General features: G+C 31.1%; 1 protein-coding gene across 3 annotated transcripts in view; it reads right to left on the reverse strand.

The window, feature by feature from the left end:
• The window catches only part of Timeout (circadian regulator timeout), a 118,187-nt gene that overhangs the window by 51,788 nt on the left and 43,093 nt on the right, over positions 1-23,306 (reverse strand). The gene's annotated exons all lie outside the window — the stretch shown is intronic.

Below are 23,306 nucleotides of genomic sequence, written 5' to 3' on the forward strand. Positions count from 1 at the left end.
CACATATAATCTAATATAAATTATCGAAACAAAAAGAGATTAAAAAAAAATTTTTTTTTTAAATGCTTATACATTCTTAAAACGTTACATACATTTCGTAAATAAAAGTATGCAAATTATACAGAAAAAATATATATGAATGTAAGCTTATCAATTTATCATATAATGTCTGCAATCTATAGGTATTGAACGCTGTAATGAAAGTTGTGACTTGCGGAAAGAATAAAATATTCCCAGATCAATTATTTGAAAATAATCTTCTTTATAAATTATATCGTAAATTTTATTTTCTATTAATTCAATTGTACCATTCTATTTTCTACAATAGAAATATTAATATATGTCAAATTCATTTTTTATCAAAGATGATAAATTCGTCATTAATGAGATAAGTGTTTTATGACATACATATTATTAGTACTTGAAATAAATTTATATTCTTTCGGTGTTTCAAATATTATTATTTAAATTATAACAATAGACATTATATAGACACGATCAATAGACATTATATAAATTTGCTCTCAAATAAAAATTTTCTTAATTTCAATCACAAAATTAATAAGATTTTTTTATTAATACTGGCAAAGAAAATAAAAAGGGATATTTTCTAAATTAACTTTACCAATTTCTAATTCTTATTTTCTTCAACTTTATGTTCTACATTTTCAAAAAATTCAGAGAAATATTTCCAACTATAAAAAATTTAGAGATACATTTGTGCACTTTTTCCTTAATTAATTATAAAAAGATTTATGTTATGTTTTGTTACATGTATGGTTTTAAATATGATTTTTTTATAACAAATAGTATATAAAAATATTTATATTTTAAATAAAATCATTTTTATACGTATAAAAATATATAGAAGATTAATAAAATAAAATAATATAAAAATAAAAAAACAATATAATAAATAGTGAAAGCGTACAAGATAACGATTCGATTATTTTATACGTGTCAATTCCGAAAAGACGCATTGCGTAATTTTTTATAGAATGGCTAATAAAATGCATTTTTCACGGCAATGTCGATATCGTAACAAACTTGCAAAAGCATCACCAATTTTGCGATGTATGACAAGTGTTTCGCGTAACTTTTATAGGACAGTTTATAGGACACTTTTCAGCGACGTCATAAAGTTGCGAAGGTAATGCGCTTTTCTCCGGCCTGCCAGGTAACATACCGTAACTACGTTGAATATTTTCACTTCTTATTTGCGAGATACATAAACGCTAGAAATACGTAATATTGACGTTATCGCGACGACACCGATAATATCCAAACGTCAGAACGTTACTAAATTATTTCGCACCATCGATCTTACATTCCCTTTTTACGTTTGACAAAACTGTTATATCAGAAGATATTGCAAGAAAATATATTTATAAATATAACAATTGCAAACGTTTCTGTGTGGGCTCCAAAAACACATTGGTAAAGTACACTCATTTTGAACGGGTTGGTAACGTCGACTGAATAAGGCAGCGTTGTGTTACTTTAAAAAAGTACGGCTCTTTTTTTCCCTGATTATGCCGGAGGCAACCCGCTCTTGAGGTTTATCCAAGCGTATTAGTAATACCCTGTATATATTTGTCCATAGGGTAACGCTTCGCGTCGCGAGAAAAGCGATACGCGTTTCGCGCGATATTCCTCGCTCTCTCGGCCCTGTCATTCAATTATCTCGCATGGATGCCGCCTCAGTGTGGCGTTCGTCCTGGGTGTCGAGCGCAGTACCGCGCGCGCAAACAGCAACGCGAATATAATTTATCATAAATTATGAAAATGTCGCACAAATATTCTCATGGCATGTGATTTAAATACTGTTTATTATTTGACATTTTTGCTTAACGAGGCATAATGAAAAACTTGCTGAAAAAATTATATTAAGCAAAAAAATTAAAAAGCCACATTTTTCCATATTAAAAAAAGTCAATTTTCAAGTAGTTGCAAATTTCTTAAAAATAATCGGAATATCAACAAAAAAAGCCTTCCAAAGCTTGAAAGTTTCTAGTTTTAGAATCTTTAAAGAATTTCAATTCTTTCTATTCGTTACAAAATTACATTGTAAGATAGCGACGTCCGTAGATTAAACGAATTTTTCAAAACTTTATCCAAAAATACCGAATTAAAAAAAATCCTAGCACGATTTCATTAATTGGGGATTAAAGAACAGAATTTTAGCTTTACTTTCTTTTTTTAACGAATGTTCTATGACTTTTTTTTCGCCGAGATATTCATTATTAAAAAGCAAAATCGAACTACTGACTTTGGACGCTTATAACTAGTGAAAAAATGATCGTACAATAATTACTAAGTTTTTGAAATTTACAGAAAAAAAACTTAACACTTAGAGCTTTTGTACGAGTAACTGGAATGCTTTTACTTGTAAATGTTGTAAAGTTTATAAAAATTTTACCGTTTTTTCATTAACTTTTATTGAGTTAAATACAAAAAAATAAAAGTGCAATTTTTACTTGATTTTTAAGTAACAATTACGCTTTAAAAGTGAATAATGATTAGAAAAACAATAAACGCATTTTAAAGTGTTAACTCTTTAATAATTATTGTACAATCATTTTTACACTAGTTATAAGCGTTCAAAGTCAATAGCTCGATTTTTGCTTTAATAATGAATATCTCATCGAAGAAAAATCATAGAACATTCATTAAAAAAAGAAATTAAAGCTAAAACTCTGCTCTTTAATACCCAATTAATGAAATCGTGTTAGGTTTTTTTTTTAATTCGGTATTTTTGGACAAATTTTTGAAAAATCTTTTAAAAATTGTTCAATCGATAAACGTCGCTTTTTTACAATATAGTTTTGTAACGAATAAGAAAAATTGAAATTCATGTAAATATTCTAAAACTAAAAACTTTATGCTTTAAAACGCTTTTTAATTGATTTAAATGAAAAAAGATAAAAGTGCAATAATTTTTACTTGGTCCTGAAGTAACAATTATGCTTTAAAAATAAATAATGATTGAAAAAACGATAGGAGCATTTTAAAGTGCTAACTTTTTTCTTTAAATTGCTTTTTTAATGATTATTGTACGATCATTTTTTCACTAGTTGTAAGCATTCAAAGACAATAGCTCGATTTTGCTTTAATAATGAATATCTTGACGAAAAAAAAATCATAGAATATTCATTAAAAAAAAGAAATTAAAGCTAAAACTCTGCTCTTTAATCCCCAATTAATGAAATCGTGTTAGGTTTTTTTTTTATTCGGTATTCTTGGACAAACTTTTGAAAAATCTTTTGAAAATTGTTCAATCGATGAATGTCGCTTTTTTACAATATAATTTTGTAACGAATAGAAAAAATTGAAATTCGTGTAAAGATTCGAAAAATAGAAACTTCGTGCTTTAAAACGTTTTTTGATTGCTCTTATTCTGATTATTTTTAAAGAAGTTGCAAATACTTAAAAATTGGCCTTTTTTATATGGAAGAAAGTGGGCCTTTAATTTTTTTAAAACTCTGCTTTTTAACACCCAATTAATGAAATAATCATCTAGGATTATTTTTAATTCGGTGTTTTTGGACAAACTTTTGAAAAATTTGTTCAATCGACGAACGTCGCTTTCGTACAATCGTAATTTTCTAACAAATAGAAAGAATTATAATTCATTTAAAGATTTTAAAACTAGAAACTTCAAGCTTTGAAATGCTTTTTTATAGATGTATATTTTTTTTCTTCTTTTATTATTATATAATTCCACATGGTCTGCAAAAAATAACTTTGATCTTTTTTTATAACATCCTTTCAATACCTACACGTTCGTTTGCAATAACAAAAGAGATGAAAATGATACTATTCAGATAAGTTTGCATTTTTAAACTTCTCTCGCAGACGTTTCCTTCCTGTACCGAGAAAAAGATCGTTCTCGGACCGGGCATAAAAACGGCCAGACTATTTCGCCGTATTCGAAAGAAATAGTGCAGCGGGAGTACAAAGAGAGAGCGTGAGCTTTTCACTTAAAAAGTTTCGTTTAAGGAGGGTCTGGGGACCAGAAATCGGCAGCCGGAGGTAGAAAGGCGACACTGTCAGAATTAGATTTTAGAGACCGGGGGCACCATTTTCCTGGGCGGGGGTGAAGAAGAGAATGAAATAGCGTTACCAAATGTGAGGGTGAAAATATTTCGACGATACGTGGTCGTACAAATAACAACGCTTCCTCGGACGTATTGTAGTTACAAATCGATAGATAAGCAGCTTTACGCATATATATGGTGGTACCGAATTACGCAGGTGCATTCTTGAACCAACTTTTCGTAGCATTTAATTAAACGTCGGCTCTTTTAACTTGTTTAATTAAATCGGCAAAAATTCTGTTATAGTAAAGTCTTAAATAAAAAATAAGATATTTTTTTTTTGTATTTTTTTTCGTATTTCGAAAGTTCAATTCACGAGAAATTTTTCACTTTCAATGGCTTGCAACTCGAAAATCAAACTGTCAATGCCTCGATTTTTTTATTCAGGCAAACTAAACTTCCAATCGACTAGTGAATTCACTTTCACAATTTCGCAGCTTACTTTAAAATCACCCTGTATAAACAACTGTGCATACATGTGCATACGTAGCCGAATGTATTGGTAAACCACCGGTGAAAACCTCGAGGAAGCTGTTAAGCTCCTGATCTCCTTTTCGCCCGACTAAGTGGATACACCTGGCCGAATGGGCTCGTTTCGGATACAGCAGACCTTTTAAGTTAAGCTCTGCCTACAGCTTCATTGTGCCAGAGAAAGGCTAAAGGAAAGGAAGAGAGAAGCGGGTGGAGATGAGGCTGGCGTGAAAGGGGAAAATGGAAGAGATGTCGGGGGACATGGTACACGAAAATCTACTATACCAACAAAAACCGCGCGTGACTCTTTCTGAAGTTACGGCGTTTTAAAACGGTGACTTTGGAAGACCGGTAAAAAATTCTCAAGGAAAGAAATCCACTTCCGGGAAATGCCACGATGTCGCGTAAAACACTCGAAACCTCATTGTCCGACTACTTAACTTTCAGCCGTAGTCGTCTACCTAACAAAGTCAAGTTTATAGACTTATTATGGGAATTTCTACATCAGGTTTCGTTACAAAACTCAAATGCATTCGTTTGATAAGGAGGGTAGGTAAAATGTGCTGATTTTCTGTCCAGAAAGTGTAACGTAAGTTACGTATATTTTCTTATAGTTTTGGAGTTGCTGAATACGAAAATACCTGTTTCATTTGTCTAAGTTCGTGAGAAAGTGATCAAAAGTTGGCTTAAAGAGAAATAAGTCACTTTTAATAGTAATTCAATTAGTGCCGATTTTGCAATTATTTAGTTATTTATATTAGTCGACAAAATCGACACTAATCGAATTAAGGATGTTTAGTAGCTATTTTTTAAAATATAGGAATTTAATTAAATTTGCACAGATTGTTCTGATACATGTTCAGAGACTTATAAAAAAAACCTGGAGTTGATTCACTGAAGCAATCAAAAGTTATAAGGATTTTAATTTACCCGTCGATATTATTATAAATATAATTATTTTTATAAATAAGTATAAATATAATTATTTTTGTCCTTTTTAGCCGTTAAATTGATACGATTACAGATTTTCTATCTTATAAAAAACCTGTGATCGTGTTGATTTAAGAGCTAAAATAGATAGAAATAATAATAGGAATTTATTCAAAATTTGCAAAAGTATAGTTTAAATATAGAGGAAATATTTGATCACATAATTTTGGTCAAGTACTGACTAGTTCAAAGGATATTGAATTAAATTTTCTCAATTTCGTCCTATTATCCGAGATGACATATATTATTTATTGTGAAAACGTGACAACATAGCATTCAGTTGAGCCTTCTTTTGACATTTTAAATAACCTATCTTTTCATCTGAAGAAGCCTCTATACAAACGTGTAAGCGAGAAGCGACTAGGCCTCATATGTCAATTTGCAATTTAACCAACTTATGAAAAATTACCATGTTGCCACATTTCTTTCTTCTCGGAGAGATAAATAAGAAATAGTTAAAAATCTTCTATATTTTGTCATTATTCACTATTATAATTTTTATTCTGACATTTTAAATTACTCTGTACGAGTAAATTCTTTTATTTTTATAATTCAAATTTTGTGCTATAATGTTGAAATCGAGGTACCGTCAATGACCAAAGTTTCTCATTATAATTTAAGGAACACGAAAATTGTCCGAAAAAAAGCAACAGAAGTTGGAAAATACATTTCTACACTCTAGCTATAATATAATAAATAATAAGATTTTATGCAATCTTTATAATAATCATATACTAAGATATATGAGAAAAATATATATTCGTGAATTTCGACTACTTTTTGCTTCGATTGTAGGTGCTAAACATCCTTAATATTAAAAATGACTTATTTCGACCGTTAAAGGTAAATTTTGATCACTTTTCCTTAGGCTTAGACCAATAAAAAAGGTATTTTCATATTCATCAACTCAAAACCTATAAGAAAATATATATGACTTACGTTACACTTTCTGGGCAAAAATCAGCATCTTTTGCCCATCCTTCTTTGTTTTATATGTTGTTAAAATAAAATAAAAATTTCGAAATAATCGACTTGACTGTCAGTGTTATCATAATTTTTGCGAGCGGAATACGCGGATTTAAATTGTCGTAATTCTCTGACGATTTGATATTCTGTCACAATATACTCACAATCTCGGGTAACAACCAGCAGAAAAGCATTTAAAAGCACGCGTGCTCGGTCCAATTTGGTGTTGTTAAACCCACGGATATATTCAAACGTGACCGTAGATTGGTTCGTAGTAAATCCATGGACAGATGCGACCCGGGTCACGAGGCGGCTCTAGATGAATATATCCATAGACAGATTTACTTCACGAGACGCGTTACTTCAGAGAGCAGTGCGTCCACCTGTGACCACGTGCGTAACCTTTCTGCAGAAGATGGTAAATGAAATTTCCGATTCCGCATTAATTAAAGCACAAAACGGTAACGCGATGCGCGACAAAGTACGCGTCCAAGGGACTGACATTGGTGGCTTTCATTTGTCACAAGATTTAATTGTAGCCTGCCAGAGACAGTTCCTGTATGCAGATCAGGTCGATCAGCATGACAGAGCCAACAACTGCGTGTAAACTGATGTAAACTCGGTATCGCGCATCGCTTGCCTATTGTTGTTGTTGTTGTTGTTGTTGCAAGGAAAAAAAAATACGCTGGTATGTACATATGTGGTGGACATTCAGCCTGTTTTACATTCCCCACCCGATCTTGTTGCGCGAATAACAATCGACATCGACATGCCAAACGAAAATATCCGTAGTGTAGCAATTCCAGGCTAGATAAAATGTTCATGAAACATATGAGGGAGGCCGGTATGTGTGAAAAACGTCTGTAAACAAACGTCGAAAAATCGGAAGAAGAGTTAAGTATTGTCACGTTGTAAAGTTTCCGAACTTTAGTTTACAGCCTCTTTCTTGGTATTACAGTTTGTAACCTCTTCCTTGTTATTAGAAACTATGATAAAAAGAAGATACCTATCTTTCTGATATTACGTTAGTAGAATATCGATGAAATTCACGTTTAGAAAAAAAAATTAAACTCGTAATTGCAAGATTTCTTGGGAAAAGTATAAATTAAATTTTATAAAGAAAATAAAAAATCGAACACGTTCGTTACTTTCTCTTATCTCTCTTTAGTGATATTTTAAGTAAAAAAAAAAAAAAAAAAAAAAACTAACGTCTTTGATTTACGATCAGACATATGTTTCAAGAAATTTAATCTAAATTTATGAAAACCTTTGCAAAAACTAAAACATCGTTTCGTAAAAGAATTATGATACTATCATAATAATTAATAATTAAAAGACATTTGCTTCATAAAAGTATAAGTTTTTCAAACTTAAAATTTTTTATATGTAACGTAATAACGGTAAGGTATGAGATTTAAGTTCAGAGCCATTTAATCCAAATTTAATGTAAGATATTACTAACTTCGTAATCTTACAAACATCGCTTTGAGTCAGATATCATAAACTATCGATAATAAATATACCGAATCACAACAATGAAAAAACATTGTATTATATATAAGACAGATCGTGAAATACTTTGAGGTGCAAATCAAGCAAGCATGACTTTGTAATAGTATCCCACAGCGCTGGCACCTCGTTAACAATTGACGCGTTTCCCTGAAGAACCAATTGGCGGTTCTGTGGCATACTCCGACGAACTTCGACGCGACCGCAATCAAGCCTAGGGCATGTACATGTGTCGACTGCAATAGAAACGAATGACCCATGCAACAGAGAAACGTGTGACCCATTTATCTCCACACACTAAAACCTGCATCGATTTCGCCAACTCTTGGCACAACGCAAAACCAGTTAGAAATCTTTAACAAAAAAGAAAAAAAAAAATGAATTTCGAAATAAAAAAACAAACTTGCAAAAATTGTAATAACATCCCTATAGACATTATTTGAAAATCTTTCTGACAGTTTGATATCTAATTTCAAGATTAAAAATATTACATTAACATAACACATTAAGTATACTACACTACGCAAAAATTAAAGGGCCACTTTCTTCCATATAAAAATGGCCAATTTTCAAGTAGTTGCAACTTCCTTAAAAATAATCGAAATAAGATCAATAAAAAAACATTTCAAAGCTTGTTCCGATTTTTGGAATCTTAAGGATGTTTAGCACCTACAATCGGACCAAAAGGAGTCGAAATTGATGAATATATACTTTTCTCACATATCTCAATATATGATTATTATAAAGATTGCATAAAATCTTATTATTTATTCATAGCTAGAGTATCGAAATGTATTTTCAAACTTCTATCGCTTTTTTTCGAACAATTTTCGTGTTTCTTAAATTATAATGAGAAACTTTTATCATTGACGGTACCTCGATGTCAACATTACAGCACAAAATTTGAATTATAAAAATAAAAGAATTTACTCGTACAGAGTAATTTAAAATGTCAGAATAAAAATTATAATAATGAATAATGAAAAATGTAGAAGATTTTTAACTATTTCTTTGATAATTTTAATAATTTGTCATTTCTCCGAGAAGAAAGAAATGTGGCAACATGGTAATTTTTCATAAGTTGGTCAAATTGACATATGAGGCCTAGTCGCTTCTCGATTACACGTTTGTATATAGAGGCTTCTTCAAATAAAAAAATAGGTCATTTAAAATGTCAAAAGAAGGCTCAGCTGAATGCTATGTTGCCACGTTTTCACAATAAATAATATGTCATCTCGAATAATAGCACGAAATTGAGAAAATTATATTCAATATCTTTTAAACTAGCCAGTACTTGAGCAAAATTATGTGATCAAATATTTACTCTATATTTAAACTATACTTTTGCAAATTTTGAATAAATTCCTATTATTATTTCTGTTTTAGCTCTTAAATTAACACGATCACAGGTTTTTTATAAGATAGAAAATCTGTAATCGTATCAATTTAACAGCTAAAAAGAACAGAAATAATTATATTTATACTTATTTATATAAATAATTATTTATAATAATATCGACAGGTAAATTCATTGCAAATTAAAATCTTATAAATAACTTTTGATTGCTTCAGTGAATCAACTCCAGGTTGTTTTACCAGTCTCTGAACATGTATCAGAACAATCTGTGCAAATTTTATTAAATTCCTATATTTTTAAAAATAGGTACTAAACATCCTTAAATGAATTTCAATTCTTTCTGTTTGTTACAAAATTACATTGTAAGAAAGCAACGTCCGTCGATTAAACAGATATTTCAAACGTTTGTCCAAAAATACCGAATTAAAAAAAATCCTAGAAAATCCACGATTTCATTAATTAGATATTAAAGAGTAGAATTTTAGCTTTAGTTTCTTTTTTTAACGAATGTTCTGTGATTTTTTTCGCCAAGATATTCATTATTAAAGCAAAATAGAGTTATTGATTCTGAACGCTTATAACTAATGGAAAATCGATACAATAATCATTAATTCAAGTCTTTGAAATATATAAAAAAAAACTTAACATTTTTTGGCCTTTTGTACTAATAACTGGACTGCTTTTTACTTGTAAATGTTGTAGAGTTCATAAAAATTTTATCGTTTCTTCGTTAACTTTCGTTGATTTAAATGAAAAAAGATAAAAGTGCCATTTTTACTAGATTTTTAAGTAACAATAATGCTTTAAAAATGAATAATGATTAACAAAACAATAAACGCATTTTAAAGTGTTAACTTTTCTCTTTAAATTGCTTTTGTAATGATTATTAATTTTAATTTTGTAACGAAAAAATTGAAATTCATTTGAAAATACTAAAACTAGAAACTTCAAATGCTTTGAAATGCTTTTTTATGAATCTTATTCTGATTGTTATTTTTAAGAACGTTACAACTACTTGAAAATTAGCCTTTTTTACATGGAAAAAAGTGGTCCTTTAATTTCTTGCGTAGCGTATATTTCGTACAATTTAAATAGCGCAATACGTTCCAGTTGTCCTGTGCTTCAAAACGATAGCGGGACAAAATATATATAGATTGCGCGATGAAAATGAGTATCATCTGTACATAAAGTTGTAACTAGGGCACAGAATAAATTAATTTCAACTTTGCGTGTCCCGTCCAGAAGAGCTCGGCGAAAGCCGATGTCATCTCTGCATGCTGCCGTGGAAACTTACGCACCTAAGCGCATTTATTATACATATATGCACATTCTCTGTCAAGTACCGAGTATTTCTTACGGTTATTTACGCAAGCAGTTGCATTTTCGTCTTATAAGTTTACGAAAAAAATTGTAAATATTTATGAAATTTTCTCCAAGTATTATGTGAGATGTTTGCATAATTATTAAAATATTAATATAAAATGTACAAATGTATGATTAATTAATCACAATTCCTAATAATTTGCCCATTTATTATTAATAATAATTATTAATCGCCTCACTCATTGTCAATAATTATTATTAATTAATGATAATTATCTATTAATTAATATTGTTATTATTACTATATCAAATACAGAAATAAAAACACAGATTAAGAGCAGGCAAATTTTGAAATGTGGGAAAATACTGAAATGTGATATATTCAAAAAGAACAGCAAATAATGAACGAGATGTCTGAAATATCGCAAATAGCGTTTAGTGTCTTATTAAATTTTCACTTCTAAATTTTGTGTACCTCCCGACAGATAGGGTTAGATATATTATAAATGATTACGCTGAGAAACAGGAAATTGCTATAACGTTGCAACAAAATCCTATTGCGAGGGTGCACGTCTTTGCTTTAAGCTGAGTCCTGAGGTTTGGCGGTGGGATTTGCATAAGGACGGAGGTGGATGTAACGCCGTACAATTTTCGTTTCATCGTGGGTGTTTACGTATTCTATAACTCCGCCTAGAAACTTCCTCCGTGTGAAATTATGATCAGCTGCAGGCTTGGATTCGCTAGCGCTATTCTGTATAAATATTCATATTCAACGACGAGCGTAAAACACATTTGATTTTTCATATGTTCGAGGAAGATTGTAATTTTTCAATCGCTTAATTTTCCATATTTATTTTCAGTTAAATACATCCCTTTATGAGGGATCTAAAAATAGAGAATGTTAAAAATATTGTGTGTAAAAAAGTTGAACTAAATTTGAGAAAAACTCGCACAATGCTACTGCATAATTAAAGCTCTGTGTTAAACTCATCTAATTTACATCTCACCGTGCACTGCGTTTAATCTCCTTTCAACATTTTGTAACAATATCATGTATACACATGTATTGAATTATTCTAAAAGACGTGTTTGTATATGTTGTAACGTATCGACTGGCGCTCTACTAACGAAGGGACAAGTATCCAATTCCATTACGCGTAGGATTTCCAATATCTACCGGCATATCGGATACACATGTTGATCGAGTAAGTTGTACTAAATATACTTGCTGAAAGCACTGGAAACTAGGTTGGCAGTCGAGTAGGTAGGTAATAAACAACCGTCTACCTGCGTAAACTGCACCACTAACTATCTGACCATATGAAATTGTTATTATTGTCCAGGGAAAATGCTTGTTATAACTTAGACAACAATGGCATGCTGTGTTAAGCGAATGCCATTGATATAGCACGAGTTTACTATCAAACAGATATAAACACCCATACACTTATTAATTAATATCGCGTTAAAATAACCACGTAGCAAATAGTATTTTGATAGTTTCTCACATTACTTTGAAATTAATTCAATTAACCAGATAGACGTATATTTTTATTTTACACATTTGAAAATAAAATAAAAATTTTAGTAATATCGCGTCAATACATAATTATATGTATATTTGTATTACTCGAAATATTAAAAAATATTTACACTTATAAAAATGTCAAATTTTACAAATCGTTAATCTCCTGCAATTATGGTTGAATCATTTTACACATTTCATACTCTGGTAATTTTTATTTTATACAAGCTTTCTAATACTCGTATAATTAATCGCATTGAACTCCTCGAAGCATGGCGTGAAAAATATCGGTATCTCGTTTAACGCGCTTTAATTTAAACTCGCCAATGTTCTTTCAACGATCGACCAGATAATTAAAAAAGCTTAACATTTCTTTCTTCTCTTTTGCATGCGCTACGATCTCTCGCGGTATACGTTATATTAAAAAAAAAAAAAAAAAAAAAAAAAAAAATTAATTAAAAATTTGACCCGCTCGGATTATGGATGAACAAAACATCTTCGTCAATTAATTACAAGCACCGACAAGTTGACGTAAAAAAATAAAAAAGCTTACGCATCAGATAGTTCGTCAGTGTGTCGTTTATTCAAAAAAGTAATATATCGCGGAGATGGCTCCAAACTGACAAGGAGGATGCAAAACTAAGTACGTTAAAATTAATGGTCGGCGAAACTTCATCTTCTGGTACGTCGGAAAATATGCGTAACAAAACCGGGAGCGCGGCTGCATCCCTGCTCATCGTCGCGTAAAGCTAGCTATATATTAATATCGTGTAATTTATTAAATTGTAACTCAAAAGATATATATTTTATCTCGTGCATGCGCGATATTGTCCGAGTGATTATATCAAGAAATTTCCGATGCTGCTGCACAAACCAAATGCACATACGAGCAACGTTTTATTGTCACGAATAAACGCATAGAATAAAAGAACGTAACCTGAAGCACTGAAAATCGTGTCCCAATTCGATTTTGTTGCCATTTCTACATCTGTTTCCAACATTTAAAAACATCGTCGACTGTTTCTCCCTTCGAAAGTTCGATTAATGCGTATAAAATACGACATCAAATATATTTCTTCTTCTTCTTCTTCGAGTGAAAATGTTACGCGATAAAATATTTCTTTCTCTCTTCCAAACTGAATAAAGATGCAACTGTGTTAAAATTTCATCAGAATTATGACTTCTCTGATCGCCTTATCTTGTTGTTTATATTTGCACTGTAGCTGACAAGCGATCAGCTGATATTGTCTTGTCAGAGAAAAATCAATAACTAACGCGAAACGATTTTCAAAATCACGTACAATAATATTATCTCTGTGGTAAAGAAAATATTTGTGATAAAAATATGAATTATTGACCGCTAATCGATCGATTTACATTTGTCTCCGAATATTATTGCTTCACAGTAGCTGTCTCCTAAACACTCGAGTCACTTAAAGCTAAGATTTATCTAACGAACAATTCACCCTGCTCGCCTATTTGAGGACTAACAATGCAGATGTTACTATTGCCAAGTGAATTGCATGTAGTAACGACATCTAGTTACAACATTCTCGACGTAAGTCGGTTTCACTACCCGCGTATTTCCCAGCAACTACCGATAATGCTTTCTCGGATTGTATTAGACGCAACGTGTACTGTATTTGGCGAATGTACACTCGCTGCATTATATAACATGCATTATATCACCATTACTACGTTACATCTTACAACAGCAAAGTCTTCAATTCTTCGGGAAAAAATTGATTTCTCGTTAACGGAAAACTCGAGTTATAAAAAAGTCACACGTTACAAAATTTGTAAAAAAAAAAAAAAAAATATTGTTTTCTCTTATTGTTTTGTTTGTAATGTGGTAACAAAAGTTGTTGAAGTGGGACAAGTAAAATTATTACACAAGTGTAGCCCGTAGGTTCTTTGCACAGAACAGAATGAAGTTTTGGTGTAAAGAGGAACAATCGATGTGCAGTATAGTCATTGATAATTTGTTTTCCGTCTTCAATCAGTGTGCGTAACTACTAAATACAAGGCAATGCAAATAGTGCAATCTATGTAAATGCGTGAGAACAATGTTACGCGTATTTCCATTTGCTGTACTATTTGCACGCTGCCAGGTAACCACCAATGACGCTTTCTCCAAATTGTTCTCGACGTAGCAATTACGCAGCGCCAAACATCGCGTTTATATTGTAATTTCCTGCCTATGCACGCAATGGTATGATAAGATATATATATATATATATGTTTGGATTGAAAAGCATATTTCATCATAAAATGTTGCTTATGTTAACCGCTTGAATTTTTTCAATATCTGGATTTTTAGGAAAACATTATAAAATAAATTATTTTTTTTTAATCGAAAGACTTTTCCTGTAGATGTAATTTTCGAATAAACGATACTCAACAACATAGTAACATTATAAATATTACGACGTGTAATGTTGTAATACAGCATCACATAGCTTAGAATCAAGTGAGATTGGCGTGCTATGTACAAGCTCAAACCGCTGGAAACGTGTCCCAAAAGATCCATCAAGTACCCGACGGCCGCGAAATGGCTCTCGACCAATCTACTGTTGAAATCAGGAAACACTCGAACGAGAAGAACAAGCGAACAGTAAAATCTCTTCTTCCTAACAACTACATAAATATATGGTTATAATAGAAATACATAATAACATACCGGCACACAATCTGTCTTTTAGCTTTTTATATGAATATATATAATAAAATTTGAGAGTATCTTGTAAATATATTTTATATAAAAGTGCGTTTCAAGTACTTCTTTATCTCTAGTCTATATAGAAATTTATTTTTTAAAATTTGCTCGCAATATATCGTACATATTCTATGCAACTGTCCTTTTAATAAAATCACATTTAATGCAAAGCTCTTTAACGTTGTAAAAACTTTTTTTTTTTTTTTTTTTTTTTTTGGAACACGTAAAATTTCAAAGTAAATTTAATTGAAATGTGATATCTTCTAACAACACAATTCAGGATTTACAATAAAAATAACAAATGGTGTTTTTTTCACGGAATATCGGACTATGTTCTCATATTTAAAAAAAAGATCATATACTCGATTTATATTTCAAAAAAAAAAAAAACAAAAAAAAAAAAAAAATTTAACCTCTTTGCAAATTAGTATACAACAATATATATTTTAGTCGTTAAATTTTTCTTGTTAAAAAATTGTCTTCTTTTTTTGTACTAAACTAATTATATTAAATAATTATTATATTATAATCGTGTGTTATCTCTCATATATTATAATTTTGTTTTTATCTTTATAACAATAATTATTGCACAATCAGCAATTAAATTCCAGAATATCAATTACTAAAAACAAGTATATTATGGTCATAAATGTATGTTAATAAAAATAAAATTTTAATAAATAATTAATTAAAATAAGTAACACAAAGGAACTGAGAGAAATGCGTAAAAATAGATGTATTAAAAAGCGATCAGAAGGTGCATTTTATACATAGGCTAGAAAAATAGCGTCGTTAATGTCTATTCTATAGTTTACTGGGGGGGACGTAATATTCGTGCATGTAGAGAGCCAAAAGAAAATGCCTCGGCGCACAGCAAATGGGCACGGCAATACGAAACGGGAATAATACCCCGTCGTGAGAATTCGATGCCAGCGGCAGCGCTGCATTCAATAGCATGATTCACCCGGTGCTCTCAATTCTACAGATTCTGCTAGCGATTGTGGAAGCCGCAAAAATGTAAAATACCGGAAACAGAGCGAATGCTTACGAACATGAAGAAGAAAGAAAAGTCACGAGACTAGGAATAGCAAAGACGCGCGAAAAGTGATTATTATTCGCATGCAAATAGAATTAATACATGTATGAATAATTAATGTAATTTTATATAACCTAACGTGTTAAATAGTTTTTGCATAAAATATAATGTAATTTTTATATGCAAAACAGCAATATAAAAATAAAAGAGAGGAATAGATAAATATTATGACATAAAATATTTAAAATTTTTAGAGATTTAAAGACTCGTGTAATATAAAGGTTGTTTAAACATAATTTTAACGTGTATAAAAATTTTATTTTAATATTAACCCTCAAACTGAACACGTGGGTCTTTCATGTCTGTGCCATTTTTTAATCCATTGTTCTCACAAAATATTAATAAAATCTCGATGTTGGAAACTTATCCAAAAAAAAGTTTGTGTCAAAACGGACTTATAACTAAAAGAACAATTTAAACAGTTTATTCAGTGCAAAGTGTTGGCGAATCTAAATCTGAAGCGGACACAAAAAAACGTGCTCAGTTTGAGGGTTAATATCGCTTTATGTACCTTTAATATACACGAGAAAATTTATACAATTCAACTTGAAATACGCTACGCAAAAAAATTAAAGGGCCACTTTCTTCCATATAAAAAAAAATAATTTTCAAGTTGCAACTTCCTCAAAAATAATTGGAATAAAATCAGTAAAAAGCTTGAAGTTTCTAATTTTAAAATCTTTAAATAAATTTCAATTCTTTCTATTCGTTACAAAATTACATTGTAAGAAAGCGACGTCCGTCGATTAAACAAATTTTTCAAAAATTGTCCAAGAATACCAAATTAAAAAAAATTCTAGCACGATTTCATTAATTGGGTGTTAAAGAGCAGAGTTTTAGCTTTAATTTCTTTTTTTAACGAGTTGAATGTTTCATGATTTTTTTTCGGCGAGATATTCATTATTAAAGCAACATCGAACTATTAACTTTAAACGCTTATAACTAGTAGAAAAAATAATCGTACAATAATCATTAAAAAAGCAATTTAAAGAGAAAATTTAGCACAAAATGCTCCTATCGTTTTTTCAATCATTATTCATTTTTAAAGTGTAATTGTTACTCAAGAATCAAATAAAAATTGCACTTTTATTTTTTTTATTTAATTGAAAGAAAGTTAACGAAAAAACGTTTTTTGGACCTCGAATTTCAAACTTTTTTTTATGCCAAATAGTACTATATGATGGGATATTAATCCCAGAGAAATTTTAAGATGAACATAGGCACGGTTCCGGAGATATGAAGGGGTGAAAGTGATGGTTTCTCATAATCCATGAAAGTACACAAAACTCTTCAAGTGTCCATACCAAGGAATAAAATATATATAACGAAGTGAAACATATCGTCTTTTATGGATTTTTTTACGCCGGATTCAAATATGACCTTTTTTTTCGAACATGAACAATAGTAAAGTATTTCAACTATGAGAGAACTTGTGAGTATCATGTAGCGAGATTCTATCTTTCAATTTGAGTATTTCCTCGGTAATTGAATTGCTTCAAAGACTTGGTCAGGGATTAATAAGATTAATATATAACAATTTACAGAGTGCTTTATAAAGCACCACCCCATAAATGAAGTAGTGGTGAATAGTAGATTATTCATTTTCTGAACAACGAATCGTAGATGATCCATTCGACAGAAAATACCCTCAATATTACGTGGACTTCAGGCACGCATTCTTCCTTATGCAATACACCCTGACTGGAAATCATCACTTTCATCCCCTTGTTTCTCCAGAATCGTGCTTATGCTCATCTTAAAATTTTATTGAGATTAATGTTTCATCTAATAGTACTATTTGGTTTGAAAAAAAGTTTGAAACTCGAGGTCCAAAAAATGGGCCAAATTTGCCATCACTCTTTTCATGAACTCTGTAATATTTTCAAGTAAAAAGCATTCCAGTTACTCGTACAAAAGGCCAAGGTGTTAAATTTTTGTCTGTACATTTCAAAAACTTAAATTAATGATTATTGTACAATTATTTTTTCACTAGTTGTAAGCATTCAAAGTCAATAGCTCGATTTTGCTTTAATAATGAATATCTTGACGAAAAATAATCATAGAATATTCATTAAAAAAAAGAAATTAAAGCTAAAACTCTGCTCTTTAATACCCAATTAATGAAATCGTGTTAGGTTTTTTTTTTAATTCGGTATTCTTGGACAAACTTTTGAAAAATTTTTTGAAAATTGTTCAATCGATGAATGTCGCTTTTTTACAATATAATTTTGTAACGAATAGAAAAAATTGAAATTCGTGTAAAAATTCTAAAACTAGAAAATTCATGCTTTAAAACGTTTTTTGATTGCTCTTATTCCGATTATTTTTAAAGAAGTTGCAACTACTTAAAAATTGGCCTTTTTATATGGAAGAAAGTGGGCCTTTAATTTTTTTAAAATTCTGCTTTTTAACACCCAATTAATGAAATAATCATCTAGGATTTTTTTTAATTCGATATTTTTGGACAAACTTTTGAAAAATTTGTTCAATCGACGGACGTCGATCACTTTCTTACAATGTAATTTTGTAACAAATAGAAAGAATTAAAATTTATTTAAAAATTCTAAAATTAGAAACTTCAAGCTTTGAAACGCTTTTTTATTGATTTTATTCTGATTATTTTTAAGGAAGTTGCAACTACTTGAAAATTGACCTTTTTTTTATATGGAAGAAAGTAACCCTTTAATTTTTTTTGGCAGTATATAAAGATTATTTAAAAATATCTTTAACGTGTATAAAAATTTTATTTCATTATTTCAATATCGCTTTATATAACTTTAATATACACGAGAAAATTTATACGATTCAATTTCAAATATTTTTTTCTTATTTGCATTATTTTAAATAAATGTATAAATATATACGTCTATAACCTCTTGCTCAGGCTTTCTACAACTAGATGCTATGCATCTCTTACACTGTCTGACGTGTCTCTGAAACATAGAGAAGAAAGATTCAACTTGCACGCGCCCGTACACGTTTAGCTCTGCAAGAACAGCCCTATACCTTCTGACACACATTTCTCTACGCGACTCGCAGTTTTCCTTTTACCTTCGCCTTTATCTCCGGACCATTCCGCCGGTCCTATTTTATCTAGAGATATCAAATGACCCCCCAGACACCTTTGTTCTCTCTTACTCATCTCCAGCCGCATTTGTATCTGTCTCGCGTTCTGGCTGCTCCGAATGGCCTGTATTACATGTGCTAAAATCTGCGCACGCGTTTACTCGCGTAATAAATGTAACTGTGTTATATTTATTAATGTTGCGACTTACTAGTTACCAGCGGCAGAATGAGAGACATCGTAACACTGATTAGAAATTCAAGATAATTTGTAAACCTGAAACATCATCCTACACTCGATTAATATTTTTTTTTTTTTTTTTTTTTATCAGTCTTATAGCTAATTTCTACCATGAAATAAAGCGTTAATTTGCTAATGAAATTTTAAGATAATAAATTATTTCTATAATATAAAGAGCGTTTTTCTAGCAATTTAATAACAATCTGGCGATGTCAAAGTACGTTGCACAAAACAATGACCGTCGTTGCATTCTAATATTGTTGGACATGTTTAATTTTGCAAAGTTAGCCTGCAAACTGCTACTTGCTCATTCGTCGTTTTAGCACTTTTTGCTTTTGCTTGACTTTGTACATCGAGATAGCAGAAGTTACTTCTTGTCCTGTAAAACACATGCATTAAAACTCCATCTTGGTTACGACGGAGGTCTGGCGCGCCATATCTCGTTCGAACGAGATCACGAGGCTGCTCTAAAGGAGGATGCACCAATATATCTACCTGCACACGATAGCAGATTGCAATAGTCATTCGCATTTCGTTTCTCTTCCTACTTCCTTAAAAATGGCCGAGCGGCTCGTTTCGAGCAGGCTACTACAAGTTGTACGAGCGCAAATAACTACTACTGGGGGGGATATAAAGAATGCGTTGTACAGGAGTCAACGTTTACGAGTCTACCCGTTATCGTCCTTCGTGGTGACTTCCTGCCACCACGGTAAACCCTACCTAAAAAAAGAGACCTCGACGTGTTCGCCAGCACGTCCTCGTTCCTTTCGTTCCCGTCCAACCGCGTCCTACTTTGAGACCAGGAATTTTCTATTTCCTTGGATATCGCAAGATCAACGTGAATTCTTGGCATTGATGTCGGGAGAGAAAGGATGCTCCCGACTCTTAAATTGTCTTTATCAATCTTTCAATAGGTGAGGCGCGTGAGAAATTGACATCGAAATAACGATCAATGACGGTGAGCGAAAGCGTGCGTTGAATATGAATGCTGGACTGCTGAAAATTATTCGCATTTTCGACGGTCAACTTTTTAAACGTGCGCTACTCGCAGTAATTAGACGCTTACGATGTAAGTGTTTCTTTAAACTAATGGCGGATTAAGTGCTCGAGCAAAACAGAAGAGAGACATTCTCTCTCGGCTGATGAATTGTATGTACGTAAATATCCTGAAAACAACTTGGGAATTTTTTCCCTTGAATACTCTGTCGAGTACTTTAAGTATTTATAAGAGAGCTTGCAGTGCGTACTTTTATTGGCTGATATTTAAATTCTATTTGCAAATAAACACTGTGAAATATATTGTGATTGTACAGAGAAAGCTCACAAGTGTCCCGTAAGAGGATATGCAAAACTTTATATTATATATTTTATTTAACTTTATATCGCACACAAAAAAAACATAATATTAAAAGTATATGTAATTTTGTGAAATTATAGATAAAAATACATACGCACACATACATATAATTTTATCATTTTGATTATTTCTGTTGTTAGTAGAATAATGTAAATTTATTTCAGGTAAATGTCTCTTTAAAGTTTTTTTTTTTTTTTAATAAATCTAATCAAAACATAATTAAATTGTACAATTAACTCTCATAAAGAATATCCCGACACAAAAACATTAATAATAATATAATAATATTTATAATAATACTCAATAATAATTCAATTATATGTTAATAAGAAACAAAAATAATATATACTTTTTTTATATAAAAGATAAATTGCGTTTATGAATAAAAATAATTATAAACAAAAATCAAAGAATAAATTTCCCCTTTTCCCCTACTTTATGTTACAAAACCTCACGTGAACGCGAGGAGAAAAAAATTTAACGATCCATACAAATAACATTTTCGGGAAAACAACGACTACAATATACCTGTATAAATTTCAACGCTATCTATATCGATAAAAATAGTCTGCCCAACAATCAAGCTTAACGAAGACGTAAAATAAACTGAAACCAATTTATAAAAACATGATATGGGAATTCAATTAACGATAAAATTTAGAAAAACTAAAAAAAAAGTTTTCTTTCGGAAAAAACATATATCAATTTCTGATAGTGAATAATTATTACGTCCATCATTAATGATTTTTATCTTTTCGTCAATCAATAATTTTCAATTTTAATTTAGTAGATCTATTTTTAAGAATGGATTGGTTATTCTCGGGGGGGGGGGGGGGAGAAGGAGGATGGGGTCTTCGCAATATTCTAAGGTAAAGAAATGTCAATTGGGGAAGGAACGAGCACACAAAATCAGTGGCGGAAAAAACGACAGGACTCCACGTGTCTCCGGCACTCTCAATGTCTCTTCAAGTACTTTTTCCAGCATCTCTCGTTTCTCTCTCCTTCTCTCTTTCTCTCTTTCTTTCTTCTCTAACAAGAAGAGACATTTGGTGCAGACCATTACCCCAGTCCTGGGTGCCATCGGCCATCAGCAGCGCGTTAAAGCCGCTGCAATTACAAACTCCGACAGTCTCATCCCCTTTATTCCATCCCTGTACTCCTTCGTCCTGCTCGCACCACCCCATCCCAGCGTTCCTTTCACTCTTTCTCTCATTTTCCCTTTTCGATCCCTCGCTCGCTTCTCTCGCTTCGCCCGCGCTCACCGGTCCCATTTACATTTGCCCACTACTCTCGTAAAAGTAACTTTGTAACCCGTGCGGGCAGTAGTATCCGAGCCAGGATTCCGTCCTCTATTTCAGGGAAATTACATGTCGGTCGGCACCGCAGGCTCGAAAGAAGATTTCCCTTATCAAGCGCTGCTTCCTTCTACCACCCCGACTCGTCCTCCACCGCATACTGAATGTCCACTTACACCCAGCAATCAACCCCTTCCGCGTACAATGACTCGCACAATGAGTAACATACAAAATTCCTAATACGTTTTGTGGACAGATTGCTAGTTTTATGTCTCGCGTAAAGCTAATGTCTTTTATGAATAACCGTGTTATGTCTGGTATTGTGAATAAAGCGAAAAATATATGCAACCAGCACGAAAGATTCGAATAACGCTACAATAAAATACAAAACATATTCTTGATATAATTGTATAAATAATATGATTGTTTATAAACGATTATCTTTATTTATTTTCTTTATTAATTCTCAAAAGTTAAAATGTATAATAAAAAATATATAGCATTACGTTCTATTCATTATTATTACATAAAAAATATATGTAAATATGTTGAATAACTTTGCATGTTTCTTTCACGACAGTCACAATTGTTATAATTAATATTATATATATATATATATATATATATATATATATATAATTAATAAATAAATATATTATATTAATTATAATATATATGATAATATATTCACTCAATAATATACTCAATAATTATATATATATATATATATATATTTAGTTATAATTATATATTATACTATAATATAATGAATTATTGACATCTAAAAACACAATTATAAATTTATTTAACAATATAAATTATTAAAATAATTATTTGTCACAAGAATATGTTCCATATAACGTGTGATGTATTTCGACACATTTTCAACTAATCGTTTACATCGATTTTCGATATGCTTGAAAAACATATTGGGTATTTTAAAATATCAAAAAAAAAAAAAAAAAAAAAAAGATGTAAAAACACACAGATACACACGATAATACTTAAATGAGCGAAGAAGTTTGAACATCGCAACGCATCAGGTAAAGTGCTCCGTGAAAATCGTTCGAAAAGTATTGAAATGGCTGCATGATCACAATGTTTACTCGTACCTCTTGAATGCGACGTATCAACCACTCTGGAAAGTTGGAAATTTCTGGTATTTGGTGAAATTGTCGCATCGCAAATGTCAATCCATCGATATTCTATGGCCGCTTAGAGCGATTAAATCATCGCATGCAACTACCGGCAAGCACCCAAGTGACGTCAGATTTTTCAGGTCAATTTACAGAGCACTTAA

This window comes from Anoplolepis gracilipes, chromosome 6 (genome assembly GCF_047496725.1).
Source record: "Anoplolepis gracilipes chromosome 6, ASM4749672v1, whole genome shotgun sequence".
NCBI classification, from domain to species: domain Eukaryota; kingdom Metazoa; phylum Arthropoda; class Insecta; order Hymenoptera; family Formicidae; genus Anoplolepis; species Anoplolepis gracilipes.